Source organism: Helianthus annuus, chromosome 17 (assembly GCF_002127325.2).
Source record: "Helianthus annuus cultivar XRQ/B chromosome 17, HanXRQr2.0-SUNRISE, whole genome shotgun sequence".
NCBI lineage: Eukaryota > Viridiplantae > Streptophyta > Magnoliopsida > Asterales > Asteraceae > Helianthus > Helianthus annuus.
In genome coordinates, this window is record NC_035449.2 from 61,177,296 (window position 1) to 61,197,430 (window position 20,135).

Consider the following 20,135-nt stretch of genomic DNA (forward strand, 5'->3'; position numbering starts at 1 on the left):
CGGGTTGACAGTACCGTGGGTGGTAATTGATATGACTTGGAAACAAATGTAATTGCGAGACCGCCCTCAATACTGTACAATGGTTTTTATTTAAACTTGATTAAACTGGGATTCACTCACCAGTATTTCCCACTGACAATATGTTTTTAAATGCGTTTCAGGTAAGAATATGTGAAAGCCAAATAGAAGCCAGTTGTACAGCACTGAAGGCTTGGAAAAGTGTCCATAAAGTTACCTAAAATAAATAGATGTTTTTAGTTAAATAAAAATAGGATTTATTCCTATGAAAATGTATGTGCTTAAAACTTGGGTTTTATCCCATGTGTTTGATATTATAAAAGGGTGGTATTTTACTCTAATAAAATATTTCCTAACTACGATTCTGATGTAATTTCCGCTGCCAAAATGGACAAACACCAGATACCACCGAAACTGGCTGCGGCCGCCTGTACCCGGGTTTATTAAGGGGACGAGGGTTGCGACATAAGGTGGTATCAGAGCTAAGCCACTGATTCAGCCACAGAAGTGTTCTGCTGACACCAAAATTCAATTTGTTAGGAAATAAATCACAGAAATACGTGCATAATTGTATTTTATTGTTATGTGTTATTTGACTATTTGTTAGTTTACAGTATGAGCGACCAAGGACCATCCGACGCGTATCGTCAGTTATCTGGTTCGCCTAGAAGCGAAGGTGCCTCTTCACAGCCTGCCCTCTCAGGGTACTCTGCTGATACTGAAGAAGTAATATTCGTGTTTAAGGCTCAATCTGAAGAGCCATTTCCTCAGAAAAATAGAGGATGGCTCAGTCGGGGAGCACATGAGCGTACGAAGCGAATGAAAAAGTTACAAGAACAGAGAGCACTAGCAGCAGCCAAAAGAGAAACCGATGCCCATGCCCAGGACATGATTAATAGGGGTTTAGCTAATTTACATATCTTAGCAACCACTGAAGCCGACCCTAACATGGAACAAATGATAGCACCCCGACCACAACCACCATTTCCCGACCAACCAATGGAAATAGAGAACCCTGAAAATCAAGTAGAAATGCATGATTTCACCCGGAGGAGATACCTAGGGTACCCGCACCTAACCCCTTAGACCTAAATTACGACCCATGGTGGGACGACAATAGGGACTATGTGCAACGTTACCCGATACATGAAGACATGCCCATACCGAACCTAGGAGCATACCCAGGTTTGGACCCTCTAGATCCCTATTATGATAACGATGTATACATTAGGGATATTTTAGAGAATCCTTACCCGTTTCAGGCACCTACACCCCCATACCAGGAACCCGCACCCTAGATTCCAAACCCAGTCCTAGAACCTGCACCCCCAATGAGTGCAGAAAATGTACAAGAACCCAGGACATTTGGTGAGGAAATCTTAGAGAGTAGTGAAAGGATGAGACAGGTGGGAGAGCGACTCGTCTGGGGGTACGACGAGCGCAATATGGATTTCTGGATGAATGTGATGGTAGAGATGGTGATAATAATAATAATAATAATAATAATAATAATAATAATAATAATAATAATAAAAATAATAATAAAATATGTGTGTATGTGTATGAAAAAGAAAAAAAAAAACTACGGATGCCTACTATTAGTAGTGTAATTTTTATTTCGGTTGTATTGTAATTTTAATTTTCAGTTCTGGCTTGTACTAGATGCATATTATATAAAAATAGAGTAAGTCGCAATGATCGACGCTTTTGACCAAAATGCGTGTCATGTGATTTGCTATATTAAATATTATTTTGTGATATTAATATGTGGAAAATGTCTAAAATTCAGATGGACAACGAAGTGAATCAGGAAAACCAGAATGATAACGTCCTGAATGACAATATCACGAATAATGAGAATCCAAACAACAATAACAATGGAAACCAAGTGGATAATAGTACCATCCAACACATTGTGGAACAAGGAATCATAGATGCAATGCCATTTATTATCCAAACTGTTAAGGAAGCGGATAATAAAAGTAAACATAGCAGTAAGCGACCAACTGAACCTGAACACAGCGTAAACAATGGACATGTACTTCAAACGCCCATTCCCAAAAGAAGAAGAACCATGCCTTATGGTTGTTCTTATAAAGAATTCTGGTCCTGCAAACCAATAGAATTCTCGGGCAATGAAGGACCCATTGCAACTCTGCGCTGGATAGAAAAGACTGAGGCTGTTCTGAAAATAAGCATGTGTGCGGAAGAGTACAAGATAATGTTTGCTTCCAATCTGTTTAAGAACTCAGCCTTAGAATGGTGGAACACTATCCTTCAGTCAAGGGGAAGTGATAGGGTTTATAATACGGAATGAGAGGAATTTAAGAATATGATAGAACGGAAATTCTGCCCTCCCAATGAAAAGGAACAGATAGCAAATAAGTTCCTAAACCTTAGGATGACTGGAGTAGATAGTAAGGGTTATACTACTACATTCTTTGAATATGTTAGAATAGTACCAACCCTTACATCACCTGAACGAGTATTAATCTCCCATTACATCTGGGGATTAATCAGGGAGATTAGGCATGTAATCAAGGCAGCTAGACCTCAAACCATAGAAGAAGCTCTAGAACTAGCAAACACCTTGACAGATGAGTTATGTCACACCCCGATTTCCACGTGTCTCACCAATCGGCCCGGTGGGGGATTACCGTGACGATGTTGGCAACAATATAGTCAAACCACACAATTATATAAATGCACAGCGGAAGCTTAAGATAAATATATACTTCAACCTCTGGTTGTAATATCAAATGTATTACAGAAGTCGAATATATCCACAGCGGATCAAAATAATAATAAATTATTGTTCATTCAGATGCAGCATCGAGTTTGCGAGACTATGTACGATGCTTAGGACGCCTATACCGGCCCATTTCGTATAGTACCTGCACTTAATCTTTTTGGGGAAAATACGTCAGTTTACACTGGTAAATACATTCAACTGACACATTTGAAAATGTTTATAAAAATTGATTTGAATGCACAAGGCACAAACTCTTTTATAACTTGGGAAAATTATTAAAATCTTGTGAACGTTTTACATGTTCTTTTATGCGTTCAGTAGCCCGGGTCGTGCCGGGTTAAAGATTTATAGACACACCACATTGCGTAAAACCGTAGTATAAAAACCAACGGCTACGTCTTTTAGATTTAATGTCGACAATGTATACCGGGTGTACGCCTACACCGGGATGTCGATGGTCGTGGCCATTTCGTAAAATGATGCCAAGGATATCCGGGACAACGGTCATTAAACCCCCCAAAGGCTTTTAAGAAACAAAACTGTTTAAATGAGCCGATCATATTATTTAATTAACCACCTAAGCGATGGAAAAATATAATGCTCAATCAAGCGGTATTAATATACCGTAACCCAAGCCCATATAGGGGAAATAAGTTAAAGTATTTACCTTTGCAAGTATTATTCCTTAGTTTGATTAAATCACCGATAGCTTTTACCGGGGCTCCTAATCTGGAACGAAGGTTTTAATTAACCTCTTAGAATCCTAACGGGTCTTTATATTGGCCGTAGCCTAGACCGGTTGGTTCCGGAATATAAATATGGTTTAATCGCGCGAAAAGGCGAAAACCGAGAATGGAGTGTGATTCTGACCCAACAAGTTCAGAGACTTGTTTTATATGGGTTTATGGTTCACACTCTGGATTTTGGGGTTCAAATAATATTATTTGACCCGTATCGGCTAATTTATGAAAACTAGTTTCATAAGCCGAACCGTGCGCGCAATCGGCGAAACGGTTTACCATGGGAGTCTTACGCTTATTTCCTAAGTCAATATGCCTTAAAGAGGTTGTGGTATCAGTAGGATACCTTCCGTGATGCCCGTAACGAGTTTAAGTTAATATTATGCCCCGTAGGGGCTTTTCGGTCATTTTAAAGACTTTTAAAGAGCTTTTCGAGTTCTACAGGAAATCTGAGTTTCCCGAACAGCTTATAAAGCTTAAAATACTTTATTTATTATTTGGAACCAGTAGCAACTGGAATCGGGTCAAAAGACCTTGTAGAACTCATGTTTTGGCCGAAAAGGGCATATTCGGTATTTACCGAACCGTAGCCATAACCGCAGGTTATGAGCGAGGTAAAAATTATTAAAAATCTTTAAAATTCCCAAAATATTAATTTATAACAGTGGGTAAAAGTTTTGGTGACGAAATCTTGGTTTAGATGGGCGTTATGCTCATTGCGCCGTTTATTACAAAAGTTTATTTAAAGTACGCTAATTAGCATAACTCTCATTCTAGACCTCGGATTGACGTGAAACTTTAAGGACATGTTTATAATTTAATAAGCAAGGTTATGGTCCGTTCACGTGTCCGGAATACTCGTTTTATTTTAAAAAATGGCGTTACGGTCAACCTTTAGGCGTTTGACGGAAATACGCAAAAGACTTGGATAACTCATGAACCGATCACAGAGGTTTATACCAACATGTGACCTGGTCCTAAGAGGGTCCTAAGGCATATCTATACCTCACTAAAACGGGTCAGAACTGAAGTCAAAGCAAAAGTCAAACTTTTGCGACATTCGGCTCCGAACCGGTTCAATATAGCAAATGGTCGATTCAAACGAGCGCAAACAGGTTTATATACTTATTATCATGTTTTATGAACATCAAAACAGGTTTCATAACGTATACATTACAGATTATGTAGGAAATGGCAAAATGACTTTCTGTTGACTTTTTAAGTGCGCGTTTGACTCGATATTTGACATAGTTAGAGTGGTGATCAGAGGGAACCCTTTTAGGGGCTTATTACCCACATAAATACCAACTCAAAACTACTTTTGATTCGTCGTAAGACTAAACCATCACTGCTTTATTTTAAAGTCAAACCGTATTTATGACGGTTTGGTTTTTAGCTATCTACTAAGGAAATGTGAGACCACAAAGGGTTAGATCACTTACAGAAGCTTGAGAGAAGACTTAAGAATACAGAGGAATGCTAGAGAGCTCTTGGAATGATCAGTTGAGTGTGTTTGAAGTGTGGTGAACTTATGAGCCAAGTGTGGCTATTTATAGTGTTCAAAAGACCTCAAGATCATCACAACTCAGTCTACATTTGATCATGGATCATGGGCAGGTGTCCCTAAGTGATATGGGTCGAGCATAGGGTGCCCATGCCTCATTTATTGGTTGTTGGTCGTTCAAAGGCTCCAAGAGGCAAGTAGTTACAAGTTTTCTGCATCTGGGCGTCCCACGCGGCCCGCATGGACATTCCATGCCACTTTTACGCGGGCCGCCTGAGTTTAGAACATCAGGCGCGTAATTGAGGTGGCTCGCGGCCCGCCTCAACTTAAGTCCAAACCTCACGCGGGCCGCGAGAGGTTATGATTTCAGAAATTTTAAATCTTTTGTCATGATTACGAAATCCTGGTAATTAATAACGAAATCTTTCGTAATGATTTACCTGACCTTTCGGGTTTGAAGGGGTAACTTTGCGGTTTGGCCCTCGGTTAATTACAACTAAGGACCTCGTGTTATTTTATTAATTTATTCAGAAAGCCTTCACTTTCATTATTGACGCTTTTAACCCTTCTCCTACGAATTCGATCGTAACTTTCTCGTTTCATAACGAAACTTCGCGAAATTTATATGTTATATTTTAGTGAGTGTATAATACCGTTACAAAGCCTTGGGAACGTTAAAGGGTCACTCAGAGGTATAATTAAACATGTTGACACAGTTAACCCCTGTAGCTTGTAATCTCTCACTTTCTTTCGTGTTTCGCTTTCGTACGATCTATGATATATTCGTTTGAAGGTTCAAGCATTTATTTAGGGTTACTATACAGTATATTTACCCTTGTTGACATTTATAACCCTCGAATTTATATACTTTCAAGGTTTGTCAAAATTAGTCCTTTATTTAATATCAATGCCACGTGTAAACAAATGACACGTGTTAGCACATTATTGGACACAAAAATTCGAGGTGTTACATCCTCACCCCCTTAAAATAAATCTCGACCCGAGATTTACTCAAATAAATAGGGGTACTTTTCTTTCATTGTGTCTTCGACTTCCCACGTATATTCGGGACCTCTACGAGCATCCCATTTTACTTTTACAATCGGCACGTGTTTTCTTCGAAGCTTCTTCACCTGTCGATCTTCAATCGACAAAGGTTTTTCTATAAATTTTAAGCTCTCATCTATATGCACATCTGTGTGTGGAATCGCCAATGATTCATCGGCGAAGCACTTTTTGAGATTGCAGATGTGGAACACATTGTGAATTCCATTGAGCTCTTCAGGCAAGTTCAACTTATAGGCGACTGACCCGACCCGTTCAATGACCTCAAAAGGTCCTATGTATCTCGGACTCAGTTTGCCTTTCTTGCCGAAACGCATCACCCCTTTCCAGGGTGATACCTTAAGCAACACTTTTTCACCTACTTCGAAGTGAAGATCCTTACGTTTTGGATCAGCGTAGCTTTTCTGCCTATCGCGGGCAACCTTGAGACGTTCCCGGATCTGGACAATCTTGTCCGTTGTCTGGAAAACAATCTCTGGTCCTGATAATTGGACCTCTCCTACTTCCGCCCAACAAACAGGCGATCTACATTTCCTACCGTATAATGCCTCGAAAGGCGCAGCCTTTATGCTGGTGTGGTAGCTATTATTGTAGGAGAATTCGATTAGGGGTAGGTTCTTATCCCAGTTACCACCTAAATCGATCGCGCATGCACGAAGCATGTCTTCTAGCGTTTGAATGGTACGCTCACTCTGACCGTCCGTCTGTGGATGGTAAGCCGTACTAAAGTTCAACCGCGTGCCCAAAGATTGCTGGAAACTCTTCCAGAAGTGAGACGTGTACCTGGTATCCCTGTCGGAGATAATAGTCACAGGTATGCCGTGTAAAGCTACAATCTTATCAACATAAAGTTGGGCTAACATATCGGAGCTATACGTCTCCTTGATGGGTAGAAAATGAGCTGATTTAGTCAGCCTATCGACTATGACCCATATTGTATTGTTTCCTTTCCTGGTTTTGGGTAACTTGGTTATGAAGTCCATAGTTACGCATTCCCACTTCCACTCGGGAAGTTTAGGCTGTTGTAGCAAGCCAGACGGCTTTTGGTGCTCGGCTTTGACTTGAGCACAAGTCAAGCACTTTGCTACGTGGGCGGCCACAGACTTTTTCAAGCCTATCCACCAATAGTTTGCCTTTAAATCTTGATACATCTTGTCTGCTCCAGGATGGACTGAGTATTTGGAACTATGGGCTTCCTGGAGGATAACATCTCGTAGTCCTCCATAAATCGGAACCCATATACGTCCGTTCAGTCTAAGGATTCCATCCTTGCTAAGAGTCAACTGCTCCTCAGTTACTCCTAACTTTTCATTAGGATAATTAGCTTCCAACACAGCCTCTCGCTGTGCAGCTAAAATCCTTTCAATTAAATTGTTCTTGACCTCAATGCTTTTGGCATTGATTCGAATAGGTTTTACCCTTTCTTTCCTGCTTAAGGCATCAGCGACCACATTCGCTTTTCCGGGATGGTACCTGATCTCGCAATCATAGTCATTCAAGGTTTCCATCCAACGACGCTGCCTCATGTTCAACTCCTTCTGGTTGAACAGGTGCTGGAGGCTTTTGTGATCAGAATAAATCACAAATTTAATACCATAAAGGTAATGCCTCCACAATTTTAGTGCAAATACAACGGCACCCAACTCCAAATCATGGGTGGTGTAATTCTTTTCGTGCACCTTTAATTGTCGTGAAGCGTAGGCAATAACCTTGCCCTTCTGCATAAGCACACACCCCATGCCTGTGTGTGATGCATCGCAGTAAACTACGAATTCTTCTGTACCCTCAAGTAAGGTCAACACAGGTGCGTTGCTTAGCTTTTGCTTCAGTATTTCGAAGGACTCTTGCTGCTTTGGGCCCCAAATAAACTTTTCTTTCTTCTTGGTTAGGGAAGTCAAGGGCGCAGCAATCCTTGAAAAATTTTCAATAAACCTCCGGTAGTATCCTGCTAATCCTAGGAAACTACGAATTTCGGTAGGCGTCTTTGGCTCTTGCCAGTTCATGACTGCCTCTACCTTAGCGGGATCCACTTGGATACCACGCTCACTCACAACGTGACCTAAAAACTGAACCTCTCGTAGCCAGAATTCACACTTCGAGAATTTGGCGTAGAGTTTCTCACGCTGTAGTAATTCGAGAATGCAACGGAGGTGCTTCTCGTGGTCAGCTTGGTTCTTGGAATATATAAGGATATCGTCGATGAAGACTATGAAAAATTTGTCCAAATACGGCTTGCAGACGCGATTCATGAGATCCATGAATGCAACCGGTGCATTCGTGAGCCCAAAAGGCATCACTAGGAACTCCTAATGACCATAGCGAGTCCGAAATGCTGTCTTATGTACATCCTCATCTCTGACCCTTAGCTGATGATAGCCCGACCTCAAGTCGATCTTCGAGAAATAGCTTGCTCCTTGTAGCTGATCGAATAGATCATCGATCCTTGGTAAAGGATATCTATTCTTTATGGTCACTTTATTTAGCTCTCGATAGTCGATGCACAACCGCATCGATCCGTCCTTCTTCTTTACAAATAGGACTGGTGCTCCCCAGGGAGATGAACTAGGTCTGATAAAACCTTTCGTAGCAGTTCATCCAACTAGGTCCTCAGTTCTTTCATTTCCGTTGGAGCTAGCCTGTAAGGCGCTCTTGCTATCGGAGCCGCTCCAGGGATGATGTCTATTCTGAACTCCACTTGTCTATCTGGTGGCAACCCAGGTAGTTCTTCAGGAAAAACTTCGGGGTATTCAGAAATGACAGGAAGATCCTCGATCTTCGGCTTAGGTTCTTCTATTATCACCTGAGCCATGTAAATTACGCAGCCTTTGTTCAAACACCTTGAAGCTTTGAGCATAGATACGTCCTCGGGTAATCCGTATCGCGTATCTCCTCGAATGGTAAGAGATTCACCACTCGGAGTCTTTAAAACTACCTGCCTTTTGCCGCAAATGATTTGGGCCTGATTATGGGATAACCAGTCCATGCCTAGCACAATGTCGAAACCCGCTAGTTTGAAGGGAAGTAGAGATAGAGGAAAAAAATGGTTCTTAATGAATATTTCACATCCCTCTAAGACAGTGGAGACGGTTTCTATCGTGCCGTCTGCTAACTCTACTTCGTATTTCGCATCAAGGGTTTTGATAGGCATATTTAGTAGTTGGCAAAATTTCTGGTCTACAAAGGATTTATCAGCGCCAGAATCGAATAGTACTCTTGCAAATATATTATTTACGAGAAAAGTACCTGTAAGCACGTTGTCGTTCTGGACCGCTTCCTTTGCATCCATGCGAAAAACTCTCGCATTTGACTTCTTGGTCTCTTCCGCCTTCTTGGCATACTTAGGGCAGTTACTCTTGATGTGCCCCTTTTCATTACAACCATAGCAGGTTGCATCCTTGATCTTTTTGCACTCCACAGTCTTATGATCCTTGGACTTGCATAGTCCACAGGAAGGAGTCTTTGATTGCGACTGTGAGTTCGATGCAAATCTACATTTCCCAGAGTGGGGTTTCTTGCAGATTTTGCAGTTGGGCCTTTCACCAGCTTGCCCATCTTTCTTTGCCTCCGACCCTCTTTTGCCTTCACCGTTTCCACGGTGCTTCTTCCCTGATCTTCGTGAGGTATCATCCTCACGTTTTCTCTTCTCAGCCTCCTTGCTCCTTAGTGTCCTCAGACGGACAGCGTCTAAGGTGAGAGACAAGGAGAGGTCAGTAACTGACCTGAAGGTCGTCGGTCGAGAGGCCTTTACACTCGCCTTTATTGCGGGCTCCAAGCCCCCAATAAAACGGGCGATTCTTCGGGGTTCTGGTGTCACAAGGTATGGGACCAGACGAGACATTGTATTGAAACTCGTCAAATATGCCTGGCAGTCCAGGTTCGTCATCACCAGCGACACAAAGTCAGCCTCGATCTTCTCAACCTCATGCTGAGGGCAGTAGTTTTCCTTAATGAGAGCAATAAATTCCTCCCACGTCATTTTGTATAAAGCAGACTTACCAGATGCCTGCACCAACGCCCTCCACCATGCCAGGGCCTCGCCCTTAAATGACTGGGACACATACTTCACCACATCCCTCTCTGCACACCCGCTGATGTCCACAATAGTGTCCATTTCATCTAGCCAGGTGATACAATCCACAACACCTTTCTCCCCTGTAAATTCCCGGGGCTTACAAGATACAAAGTATTTGTAGGTGCAACCCTTAGCATTGGATGCATCAGTATATTCTCTATCGCGATGAACGCTGTTCTCAGTGGACGAGTGTTTGTCGTCATCTTTCTTGGGTTGAGAGGGTGGTTTGGAGTGTGTCTTTGGTTTAGAGGGTGGTTTCTATACGGTTCTGCCTTGGGACTCAGTATATTGACGATCAAGAGCTGCCTGAACAGCATTATCAATCAGAGCCTTTAGCTGTGCGCCTGTTAGATGCACTGGCGCATTGTCGTAGTCATCTTCATTTGTGTGGCTGTTCTCTCCATTGGGATCCGCCATTGTAACTTGAATCTGCTACAGAAGATAACAAAATTTTATTTAGGAGATTATTATATAATTGTCTTTTATGACAATTTGTCGACCATGGTAACAGAGACCATATTTGGTTAACTTATTACTCATTAAATCTTAGGATTTGAATACATCCTATTTTAGCTATAACAATAATATTGGCGGCGTAAAGCCTAATTACGAGGATGTTTTATAATATTAGCCGAGATTTCAGAGAATCAAAGACATAGAGATTTGAACCGTAGTTCTTTTATCTCTTTCTGACAGAGAGTCATAGACCACCACTGCCTTTTGTCTTTATAAGACAATTATTATGGCCCATAGGTACTACACCTCTAATGGATGTTTCAATATGGTTGGCCCGTAGGCACTACATCACTAATGGATGTTTTAATAAGATTGGCCCGTAGGCACTACATCACTAATGGATGTTTTAATAAGATTGGCCCGTAGGCACTACATCACTAATGGATGTTTTAATAAGATTGGCCCGTAGGCACTACATCACTAATGGATGTTTTAATACGATTGATCACTTGCATAGGTGATTTAACCCACGATTTATAAATCATTTAGTTGGGCTTTGAAATCCTTAAAGGATTATTGTATAAGAATGACGCGCGTGATTTTAACGAATCACATCTGCCATGGTTGTTAACATGCTTGCAGCGGTTAACAAGGAATCTGAATCTTTTAATTAAGTCCTACCATCTTGACCGGATCTTAAATGACACCAGGCTAGGTTTCACTCATAAGATTCTTTATTTAGGCAGATCAATTTAAAAGAAATGGTTTTGATTTATTTCATACATATTAAAACAAAACTCATAAAATACATTCCAAAATCTCAAATACAATTACATATTGCCCTAAACGGGTCTTTCAAATAGTACATACCTCCATAGAGGTTTAAAGTGAGTGACAAGTCCACGCAGGGACTAATACAAGATAGGTGTCCATGTAAGGACTAAAAGATAAGTCCACGTAGGGACTGAAATACGATAAGTGTCCACGCAGGGACTTATTTCAAAATAGAAATTACATTAGTACAACTATTAAGGGCTAATGGTCACGTTTCTTCTTTTTGCCCTTTAGTAGGTTCGCCAAGCCCTTGAGAAATCCTCGGTGGCTTTTCTTCTCTTCCTCGAACTCTCTCTCCACACGATCTAGTCGATGGAGTATCTCTTCCTGTTCAGGAGGAGAGAAACGTGGTTGTGGCGCTTGTTGCGGAACTGGGGGGCTGGGAGGTATTGGATACCCATGAGCTGAGTAGTCCGGTGGTCCCATGTTCCCATGAGCTCCGTCAGGGTAGCGCGCATTATATCTAGCCGACACCACATATGGGTCGCGTTCATAATTGTAGTTGTATTGTGCTTGTAACGGTTCGAACGGGTTGTAAGCCGTTGGACCCGTGTAAGCAGGTATGGGTTGGTCATACCCAAATGGTGGCGAATTTGGTGCAGCTGGTGCGGAGTTCGCCTCCTGTATAGGACTTGAAGGTCCTTCTTCTTGTAGTGGCGGATAGTGGCTACTACTAGAGTGTCGAGGGGTGCTGAAGTGGATACCCCCTCCTCCTCGTGTGGACATACGAGCATTTGTCCTCCTACGCCTTGGCGGATCAGGAATTACTGGTTGCGCCGGTGGCGGAGGTGGTGGCGTAACTGCCTCAAAGCGTGAATCCTCAGAGGGATCCTGTGGATGTCGCGGTTGTTGTGATGTCTGTTGGGGTGGCGTGTAATACCACTCATGTCGGTCAAATAACGCTTGGAAACTGTCTGGCCCCTGATAGGGTGTGCCATGGAAGGATGACCCATCAGAGACTTCTATCGGATGCGTGGGCGTACCACGAGCAGGTTCAGTTGGATCAGTATCTTCATCCATATGGTCTTCGGAGAAGTGATCTTGTGGCCCTAATGGAACAAAGCCTGAAGGTTCCTGTATGTAGTCAGCCGGATTAAACTGACCTATGAAGTATGGAGTAGGGTCGTCGTAATTTCGGTGCGATACCGAACGTTGTAGAGGTATGAAGGAAGGTTGTGGGTTGTTGGGATCATTCTCTGAGTTTGGCCCAAAGGAGTGCCGGTAGGATGGCGTCGAGCTGTGCGAGGTGTAATGCCTCGCAGGTTCATACAGATCTCTTCGTCGTTGTGGTTCTTCACTCCGTGTCATTGAAGGATGTCTTGTACCTGATGGTCCAGCTTCGTTATCGTGATGTGTCACGACTTCTCCTCTGCCTCTTCTTCCCCTTCCTCTTCCTCGGAATATAACAGGTGGCATTTTCCTGCTTTATAAAACTTTAAATTCCAATAATAAAAGAAAAGACAAAATTGGAATAACAATTCGAATTTGTCCTAAGTTCTTGTCTAGACTCAAGTATGTGCAATTGTGTCATTGAGATTAAACACATTAGGATAGTGTTTAATTCACTCAACGTTGGCTCTGATACCAACCTGTCACACCCCGATTTCCACGTGTCTCACCAGTGGGCCCGGTGGGGGATTACCGTGACGATGTTGGCAACAATATAGTCAAACCACACAATTATATAAATGCACAGCGGAAGCTTAAGATAAATATATACTTCAACCTCTGGTTGTAATATCAAATGTATTACAGAAGTCGAATATATCCACAGCGGATCAAAATAATAATAAATTATTGTTCATTCAGATGCAGCATCGAGTTTGCGAGACTATGTACGATGCTTAGGACGCCTATACCGGCCCATTTCGTATAGTACCTGCACTTAATCTTTTTGGGGAAAATACGTCAGTTTACACTGGTAAATACATTTAACTGACACATTTGAAAATGTTCATAAAAATTGATTTGAATGCACAAGGCACAAACTCTTTTATAACTTGGGAAAATTATTAAAATCTTGTGAACGTTTTACATGTTCTTTTATGCGTTCAGTAGCCCGGGTCGTGCCGGGTTAAAGATTTATAGACACACCACATTGCGTAAAACCGTAGTATAAAAACCAACGGCTACGTCTTTTAGATTTAATGTCGACAATGTATACCGGGTGTACGCCTACACCGGGATGTCGATGGTCGTGGCTATTTCGTAAAATGATGCCAAGGATATCCGGGACAACGGTCATTAAACCCCCCAAAGGCTTTTAAGAAACAAAACTGTTTAAATGAGCCGATCATATTATTTAATTAACCACCTAAGCGATGGAAAAATATAATGCTCAATCAAGCGGTATTAATATACCGTAACCCAAGCCCATATAGGGGAAATAAGTTAAAGTATTTACCTTTGCAAGTATTATTCCTTAGTTTGATTAAATCACCGATAGCTTTTACCGGGGCTCCTAATCTGGAACGAAGGTTTTAATTAACCTCTTAGAATCCTAACGGGTCTTTATATTGGCCGTAGCCTAGACCGGTTGGTTCCGGAATATAAATATGGTTTAATCGCGCGAAAAGGCGAAAACCGAGAATGGAGTGTGATTCTGACCCAACAAGTTCAGAGACTTGTTTTATATGGGTTTATGGTTCACACTCTGGATTTTGGGGTTCAAATAATATTATTTGACCCGTATCGGCTAATTTATGAAAACTAGTTTCATAAGCCGAACCGTGCGCGCAATCGGCGAAACGGTTTACCATGGGAGTCTTACGCTTATTTCCTAAGTCAATATGCCTTAAAGAGGTTGTGGTATCAGTAGGATACCTTCCGTGATGCCCGTAACGAGTTTAAGTTAATATTATGCCCCGTAGGGGCTTTTCGGTCATTTTAAAGACTTTTAAAGAGCTTTTCGAGTTCTACAGGAAATCTGAGTTTCCCGAACAGCTTATAAAGCTTAAAATACTTTATTTATTATTTGGAACCAGTAGCAACTGGAATCGGGTCAAAAGACCTTGTAGAACTCATGTTTTGGCCGAAAAGGGCATATTCGGTATTTACCGAACCGTAGCCATAACCGCAGGTTATGAGCGAGGTAAAAATTATTAAAAATCTTTAAAATTCCCAAAATATTAATTTATAACAGTGGGTAAAAGTTTTGGTGACGAAATCTTGGTTTAGATGGGCGTTATGCTCATTGCGCCGTTTATTACAAAAGTTTATTTAAAGTACGCTAATTAGCATAACTCTCATTCTAGACCTCGGATTGACGTGAAACTTTAAGGACATGTTTATAATTTAATAAGCAAGGTTATGGTCCGTTCACGTGTCCGGAATACTCGTTTTATTTTTAAAAATGGCGTTACATTCAACCTTTAGGCGTTTGACGGAAATACGCAAAAGACTTGGATAACTCATGAACCGATCACAGAGGTTTATACCAACATGTGACCTGGTCCTAAGAGGGTCCTAAGGCATATCTATACCTCACTAAAACGGGTCAGAACTGAAGTCAAAGCAAAAGTCAAACTTTTGCGACATTCGGCTCCGAACCGGTTCAATATAGCAAATGGTCGATTCAAACGAGCGCAAACAGGTTTATATACTTATTATCATGTTTTATGAACATCAAAACAGGTTTCATAACGTATACATTACAGATTATGTAGGAAATGGCAAAATGACTTTCTGTTGACTTTTTAAGTGCGCGTTTGACTCGATATTTGACATAGTTAGAGTGGTGATCAGAGGGAACCCTTTTAGGGGCTTATTACCCACATAAATACCAACTCAAAACTACTTTTGATTCGTCGTAAGACTGAACCATCACTGCTTTATTTTAAAGTCAAACCGTATTTACGACGGTTTGGTTTTTAGCTATCTACTAAGGAAATGTGAGACCACAAAGGGTTAGATCACTTACAGAAGCTTGAGAGAAGACTTAAGAATACAGAGGAATGCTAGAGAGCTCTTGGAATGATCAGTTGAGTGTGTTTGAAGTGTGGTGAACTTATGAGCCAAGTGTGGCTATTTATAGTGTTCAAAAGACCTCAAGATCATCACAACTCAGTCTACATTTGATCATGGATCATGGGCAGGTGTCCCTAAGTGATATGGGTCGAGCATAGGGTGCCCATGCCTCATTTATTGGTTGTTGGTCGTTCAAAGGCTCCAAGAGGCAAGTAGTTACAAGTTTTCTGCATCTGGGCGTCCCACGCGGCCCGCATGGACATTCCATGCCACTTTTACGCGGGCCGCCTGAGTTTAGAACATCAGGCGCGTAATTGAGGTGGCTCGCGGCCCGCCTCAACTTAAGTCCAAACCTCACGCGGGCCGCGAGAGGTTATGATTTCAGAAATTTTAAATCTTTTGTCATGATTACGAAATCCTGGTAATTAATAACGAAATCTTTCGTAATGATTTACCTGACCTTTCGGGTTTGAAGGGGTAACTTTGCGGTTTGGCCCTCGGTTAATTACAACTAAGGACCTCGTGTTATTTTATTAATTTATTCAGAAAGCCTTCACTTTCATTATTGACGCTTTTAACCCTTCTCCTACGAATTCGATCGTAACTTTCTCGTTTCATAACGAAACTTCGCGAAATTTATATGTTATATTTTAGTGAGTGTATAATACCGTTACAAAGCCTTGGGAACGTTAAAGGGTCACTCAGAGGTATAATTAAACATGTTGACACAGTTAACCCCTGTAGCTTGTAATCTCTCACTTTCTTTCGTGTTTCGCTTTCGTACGATCTATGATACATTCGTTTGAAGGTTCAAGCATTTATTTAGGGTTACTATATAGTATATTTACCCTTGTTGACATTTATAACCCTCGAATTTATATACTTTCAAGGTTTGTCAAAATTAGTCCTTTATTTAATATCAATGCCACGTGTAAACAAATGACACGTGTTAGCACATTATTGGACACAAAAATTCGAGGTGTTACAAGTTAGTGCGTACACGAGAAGAAGAACAGAGGAGGAACCTAGCCCAAAGGCTTACCCAAGAATTTCGTTATGGAAATTCTAACTGTAGGAACGTAGGTTCTACCTCTGCACCCTACTGCAAGGCTTGCAAGAAGAAGCATTCGGGAAAATGCTTCACTTACTGCAATTTCTGCAAGTCACCAAGACATAAGGAAGAAGACTGCAGAAGGAAATCTAGTAATGGACTGTGCTTCAACTGTGGAGAAAAATTTCACATCAAGCCAAATTGTCCGAAAGTAGTTCCAGCCATGGGTAACAAGAACATCAAAAATGCTAGAGCATTTGTTCTGACGGCAGACGAAGCAAAAATGATTCCGGACGTGATAGCCGGTACGTTTTTAGTTAATGACGTTTTTGCTAAAGTATTATTTTACTCTCGTGCAAACCAAAGTTTTATTAATACTTCATTTTGCAAACTTCTAAATCAACCATTAACTAAACTCTCATAAGAATGTCTAGTAGAGACAGCAAATGGAGAAACTATTAGGATTTCTGAAATCTTGCAGGGAGCAAGAATAGAATTTTTAAATCAAAAGTTTATGGCAAACCTTTACCCCATGAATCTGGCAGGATTTGATGTTGTATTAGGAATGGATTGGTTAACAGCCAATAAAGCCAATATTTTATGTGATCAAAAGTCAATTCAAGTAAATTCATCAAAAGGTGAAAAGATCAGAATTAAAGGAGATAAGCCATCTAGATCCACTAAATTCATCTCTATGATGAAAACTGCAAGATGTATAAGAAAAGGATCTATAATGTATTTGATTTCTATAATCACTAACACTAAAGGAAAAGAACTAAAGGATATTCCAGTTGTATCCCAGTTTTCAGATGTCTTTCCAGAAGAGTTGCCAGGACTACTGCCAGACAGGGAAGTTGAATTCAGGATTCATCTACTGCCAGGAACAACACCAATTGCCCAAGCACCTTACCGTTTGGCACCCGCAGAAATGCAAGAACTGAAGAAACAATTAGATGAATTGTTGGAGATAGGATTTATACAACCAAGTTCATCGCCATGGGGAGCACCAATTTTATTCGTTAAAAAGAAGGTCGGATCGATGCGTATGTGCATTGACTATCGTGAATTGAACAAGGTCACGATTAAGAATCGGTACCCATTACCAAGGATCGATGATCTGTTCGATCAGTTGCAAGGAGCTCGATTTTTCTCCAAAATCGATTTAAGGCCAGGATATCATCAATTAAAGGTACAAGAAGAGGACATTCCTAAAACCACATTTAGGACAAGGTATGGCCATTATGAATTCATTGTCATGCCATTTGGTTTAACCAATGCTCCAGCCGCATTTATGGACATGATGAACCGAAAATGTAAGCCATGTTTGGATAAATTCATAATTGTCTTCATAGATGATATTCTCATTTACTCTAAAAATAAAGAGGAACATGCAAAGCATTTGCACACACTTTTAAGTTTATTAAGAAAGGAAAAGCTTTATGCTAAGTTTTCAAAGTGCGAATTTTGGTTAGAACAGGTACAGTTTCTTGGACATTTAGTTGATCATGAAGGAATTCATGTGGACCCCACCAAGATCGAGGCGATTACAAAATGGAAAACCCCTGAGTCACCAACCGAGGTTAGAAGTTTCTTAGGATTGGCCGGTTATTATAGAATATTTATTCGAGATTTTTCTAGAATAGCCATTCCCTTAACTAAGTTAACCTGTAAATCCATTAAGTTTGAATGGGGACCAAAGCAAGAAGAAGCCTTTAGAATTCTTAAGCAAAGACTAACCCATGCACCCATACTAGCGTTACCAGAAGGAACTGAAGACTTTGTGGTTTATTGTGACGCTTCTAAGTTAGGTTATTGATGTGTATTAATGCAACGTCAAAAAGTTATAGCTTATGCATCTAGACAGCTTAAGAACCATGAAGAGAATTATTCAACCCATGATTTAGAATTAGGATTTTTGCCCTGAAAATTTGGAGACATTACCTTTACGGTAGTAAGTTTACCATTTTCACAGATCATAAGAGTTTAAGGTATGTTTTCAGGCAAAAAGAGTTGAATATGAGATAAAGACGCTGGATGGAGGTACTTAGTGATTATGGTTGTAATATCCAGTATCATGTAGGAAGGGCAAATGTAGTGGCTGATGCTTTAAGCCGAAAGTATCATGAAAAGCCAAAAAGGGTACGTTCTCTTAAATTAAATCTACAAGTAGATTTAAATAATTAGATAAGAAAAGCACAAGAGTCAGTTATGAAGGACGATACTGAAAAATTAAAAGAGATGATTAAAGAATTAGAACAAGGAACCGATGGAATTTGGAGATTCCATAAGAATAGAATGTGGATACCTAAATTAGGAAACCTACGCCACCGTATATTAGAAGAAGCCCATAAATCTAAGTATACAATGCATCCAGGAAATGATAAAATGTACCAGGATTTAAGGAAGAATTTCTGGTGGATAGGAATGAAGAAGGATATAGCAGCTTATGTTTCTAAGTGTTTAACTTGTTCACAGGTTAAAGCTGAACATCAGAAACCCTCAGGATTGCTGCAACAACTAGAAATGCCCGTATAGAAATGGGAATTCATAACAATGGATTTTGTTACCAAATTACCCAAAACAAGGAAAGGTAATGATACAATCTGGGTGATTGTAGATAGGCTAACTAAATTAGCCCATTTTCTACCAATGAAGGAAACTTTCAGTATGGAACACTTAGCTAAGTTATATGTAAATGAAATAGTTTTATTATATGGAATTCCTTTATCAATTGTTTCTGATAGGGATAGTCATTTTACCTCTCATTTTTGGACAAGTTTCCAAAAGGCAATGGGAACCAAGCTAAATCTAAGCACAACTTATCAACCTCAAACAGACGGACAAAGCGAAAGGACAATTCAGACAATGGAGGACATGCTTAGAGCTTGTGTAATTGATTTCGGAGGTAATTGGGACGATCACTTACCGTTAATAGAATTTTCTTACAATAACAGTTATCACACCAGTATCAATGCTGCACCATTGGAAGCACTTTATGGATGAAGGTGCCGAACCCCAGTCTGTTGGGCAGAAATTGGGGAAAAACAACTATTTGGACTTGAGATAGTACATGAGACAACCGACAAGATCATTCAAGTCAAGGAACGACTAAAAGCAGCACGTGATCGACAAAAGAGCTATGCAGATAACAGATGTAAGCCGTTAGAGTTTCAGGTAGGTGACAAGGTATTATTAAAAGTCTCTCCTTGGAAATGAGTGGTAAGATTCATCAAAAGGGGAAAGCTAAGTCCCAGGTATGTTGGACCTTCTGAAATTTTTAGAAGAATAGGACCTGTAGCCTATCAGCTACAACTGCCAGAGGAAATGGCAGGGATACATGATGTGTTTCATATATCTAACCTCAAGAAATGCTTAGCTGATGAATCATTCGTAGTACCTCTTAAGGATATAGAGGTAAATGAACAACTTAAATTTGTAGAAAGGCCTCTACAGATTGAAGACAGGAAAGTTAAGAACCTCAAGCACAAAAGATTAGTTCTGGTCAAAGTGAAATGGGACTCCAAAAGAGGACCAGAATATACATGGGAACTTGAATTAGAAATGAAAAGCAAATATCCACACTTGTTCTAGTAGATCTCGAGGACGAGCTCTAAAATAAGGTGGGGAGGATATAACAACTCTCCTGAAAATTTTCCGACACCCTAAAATTATTTAAA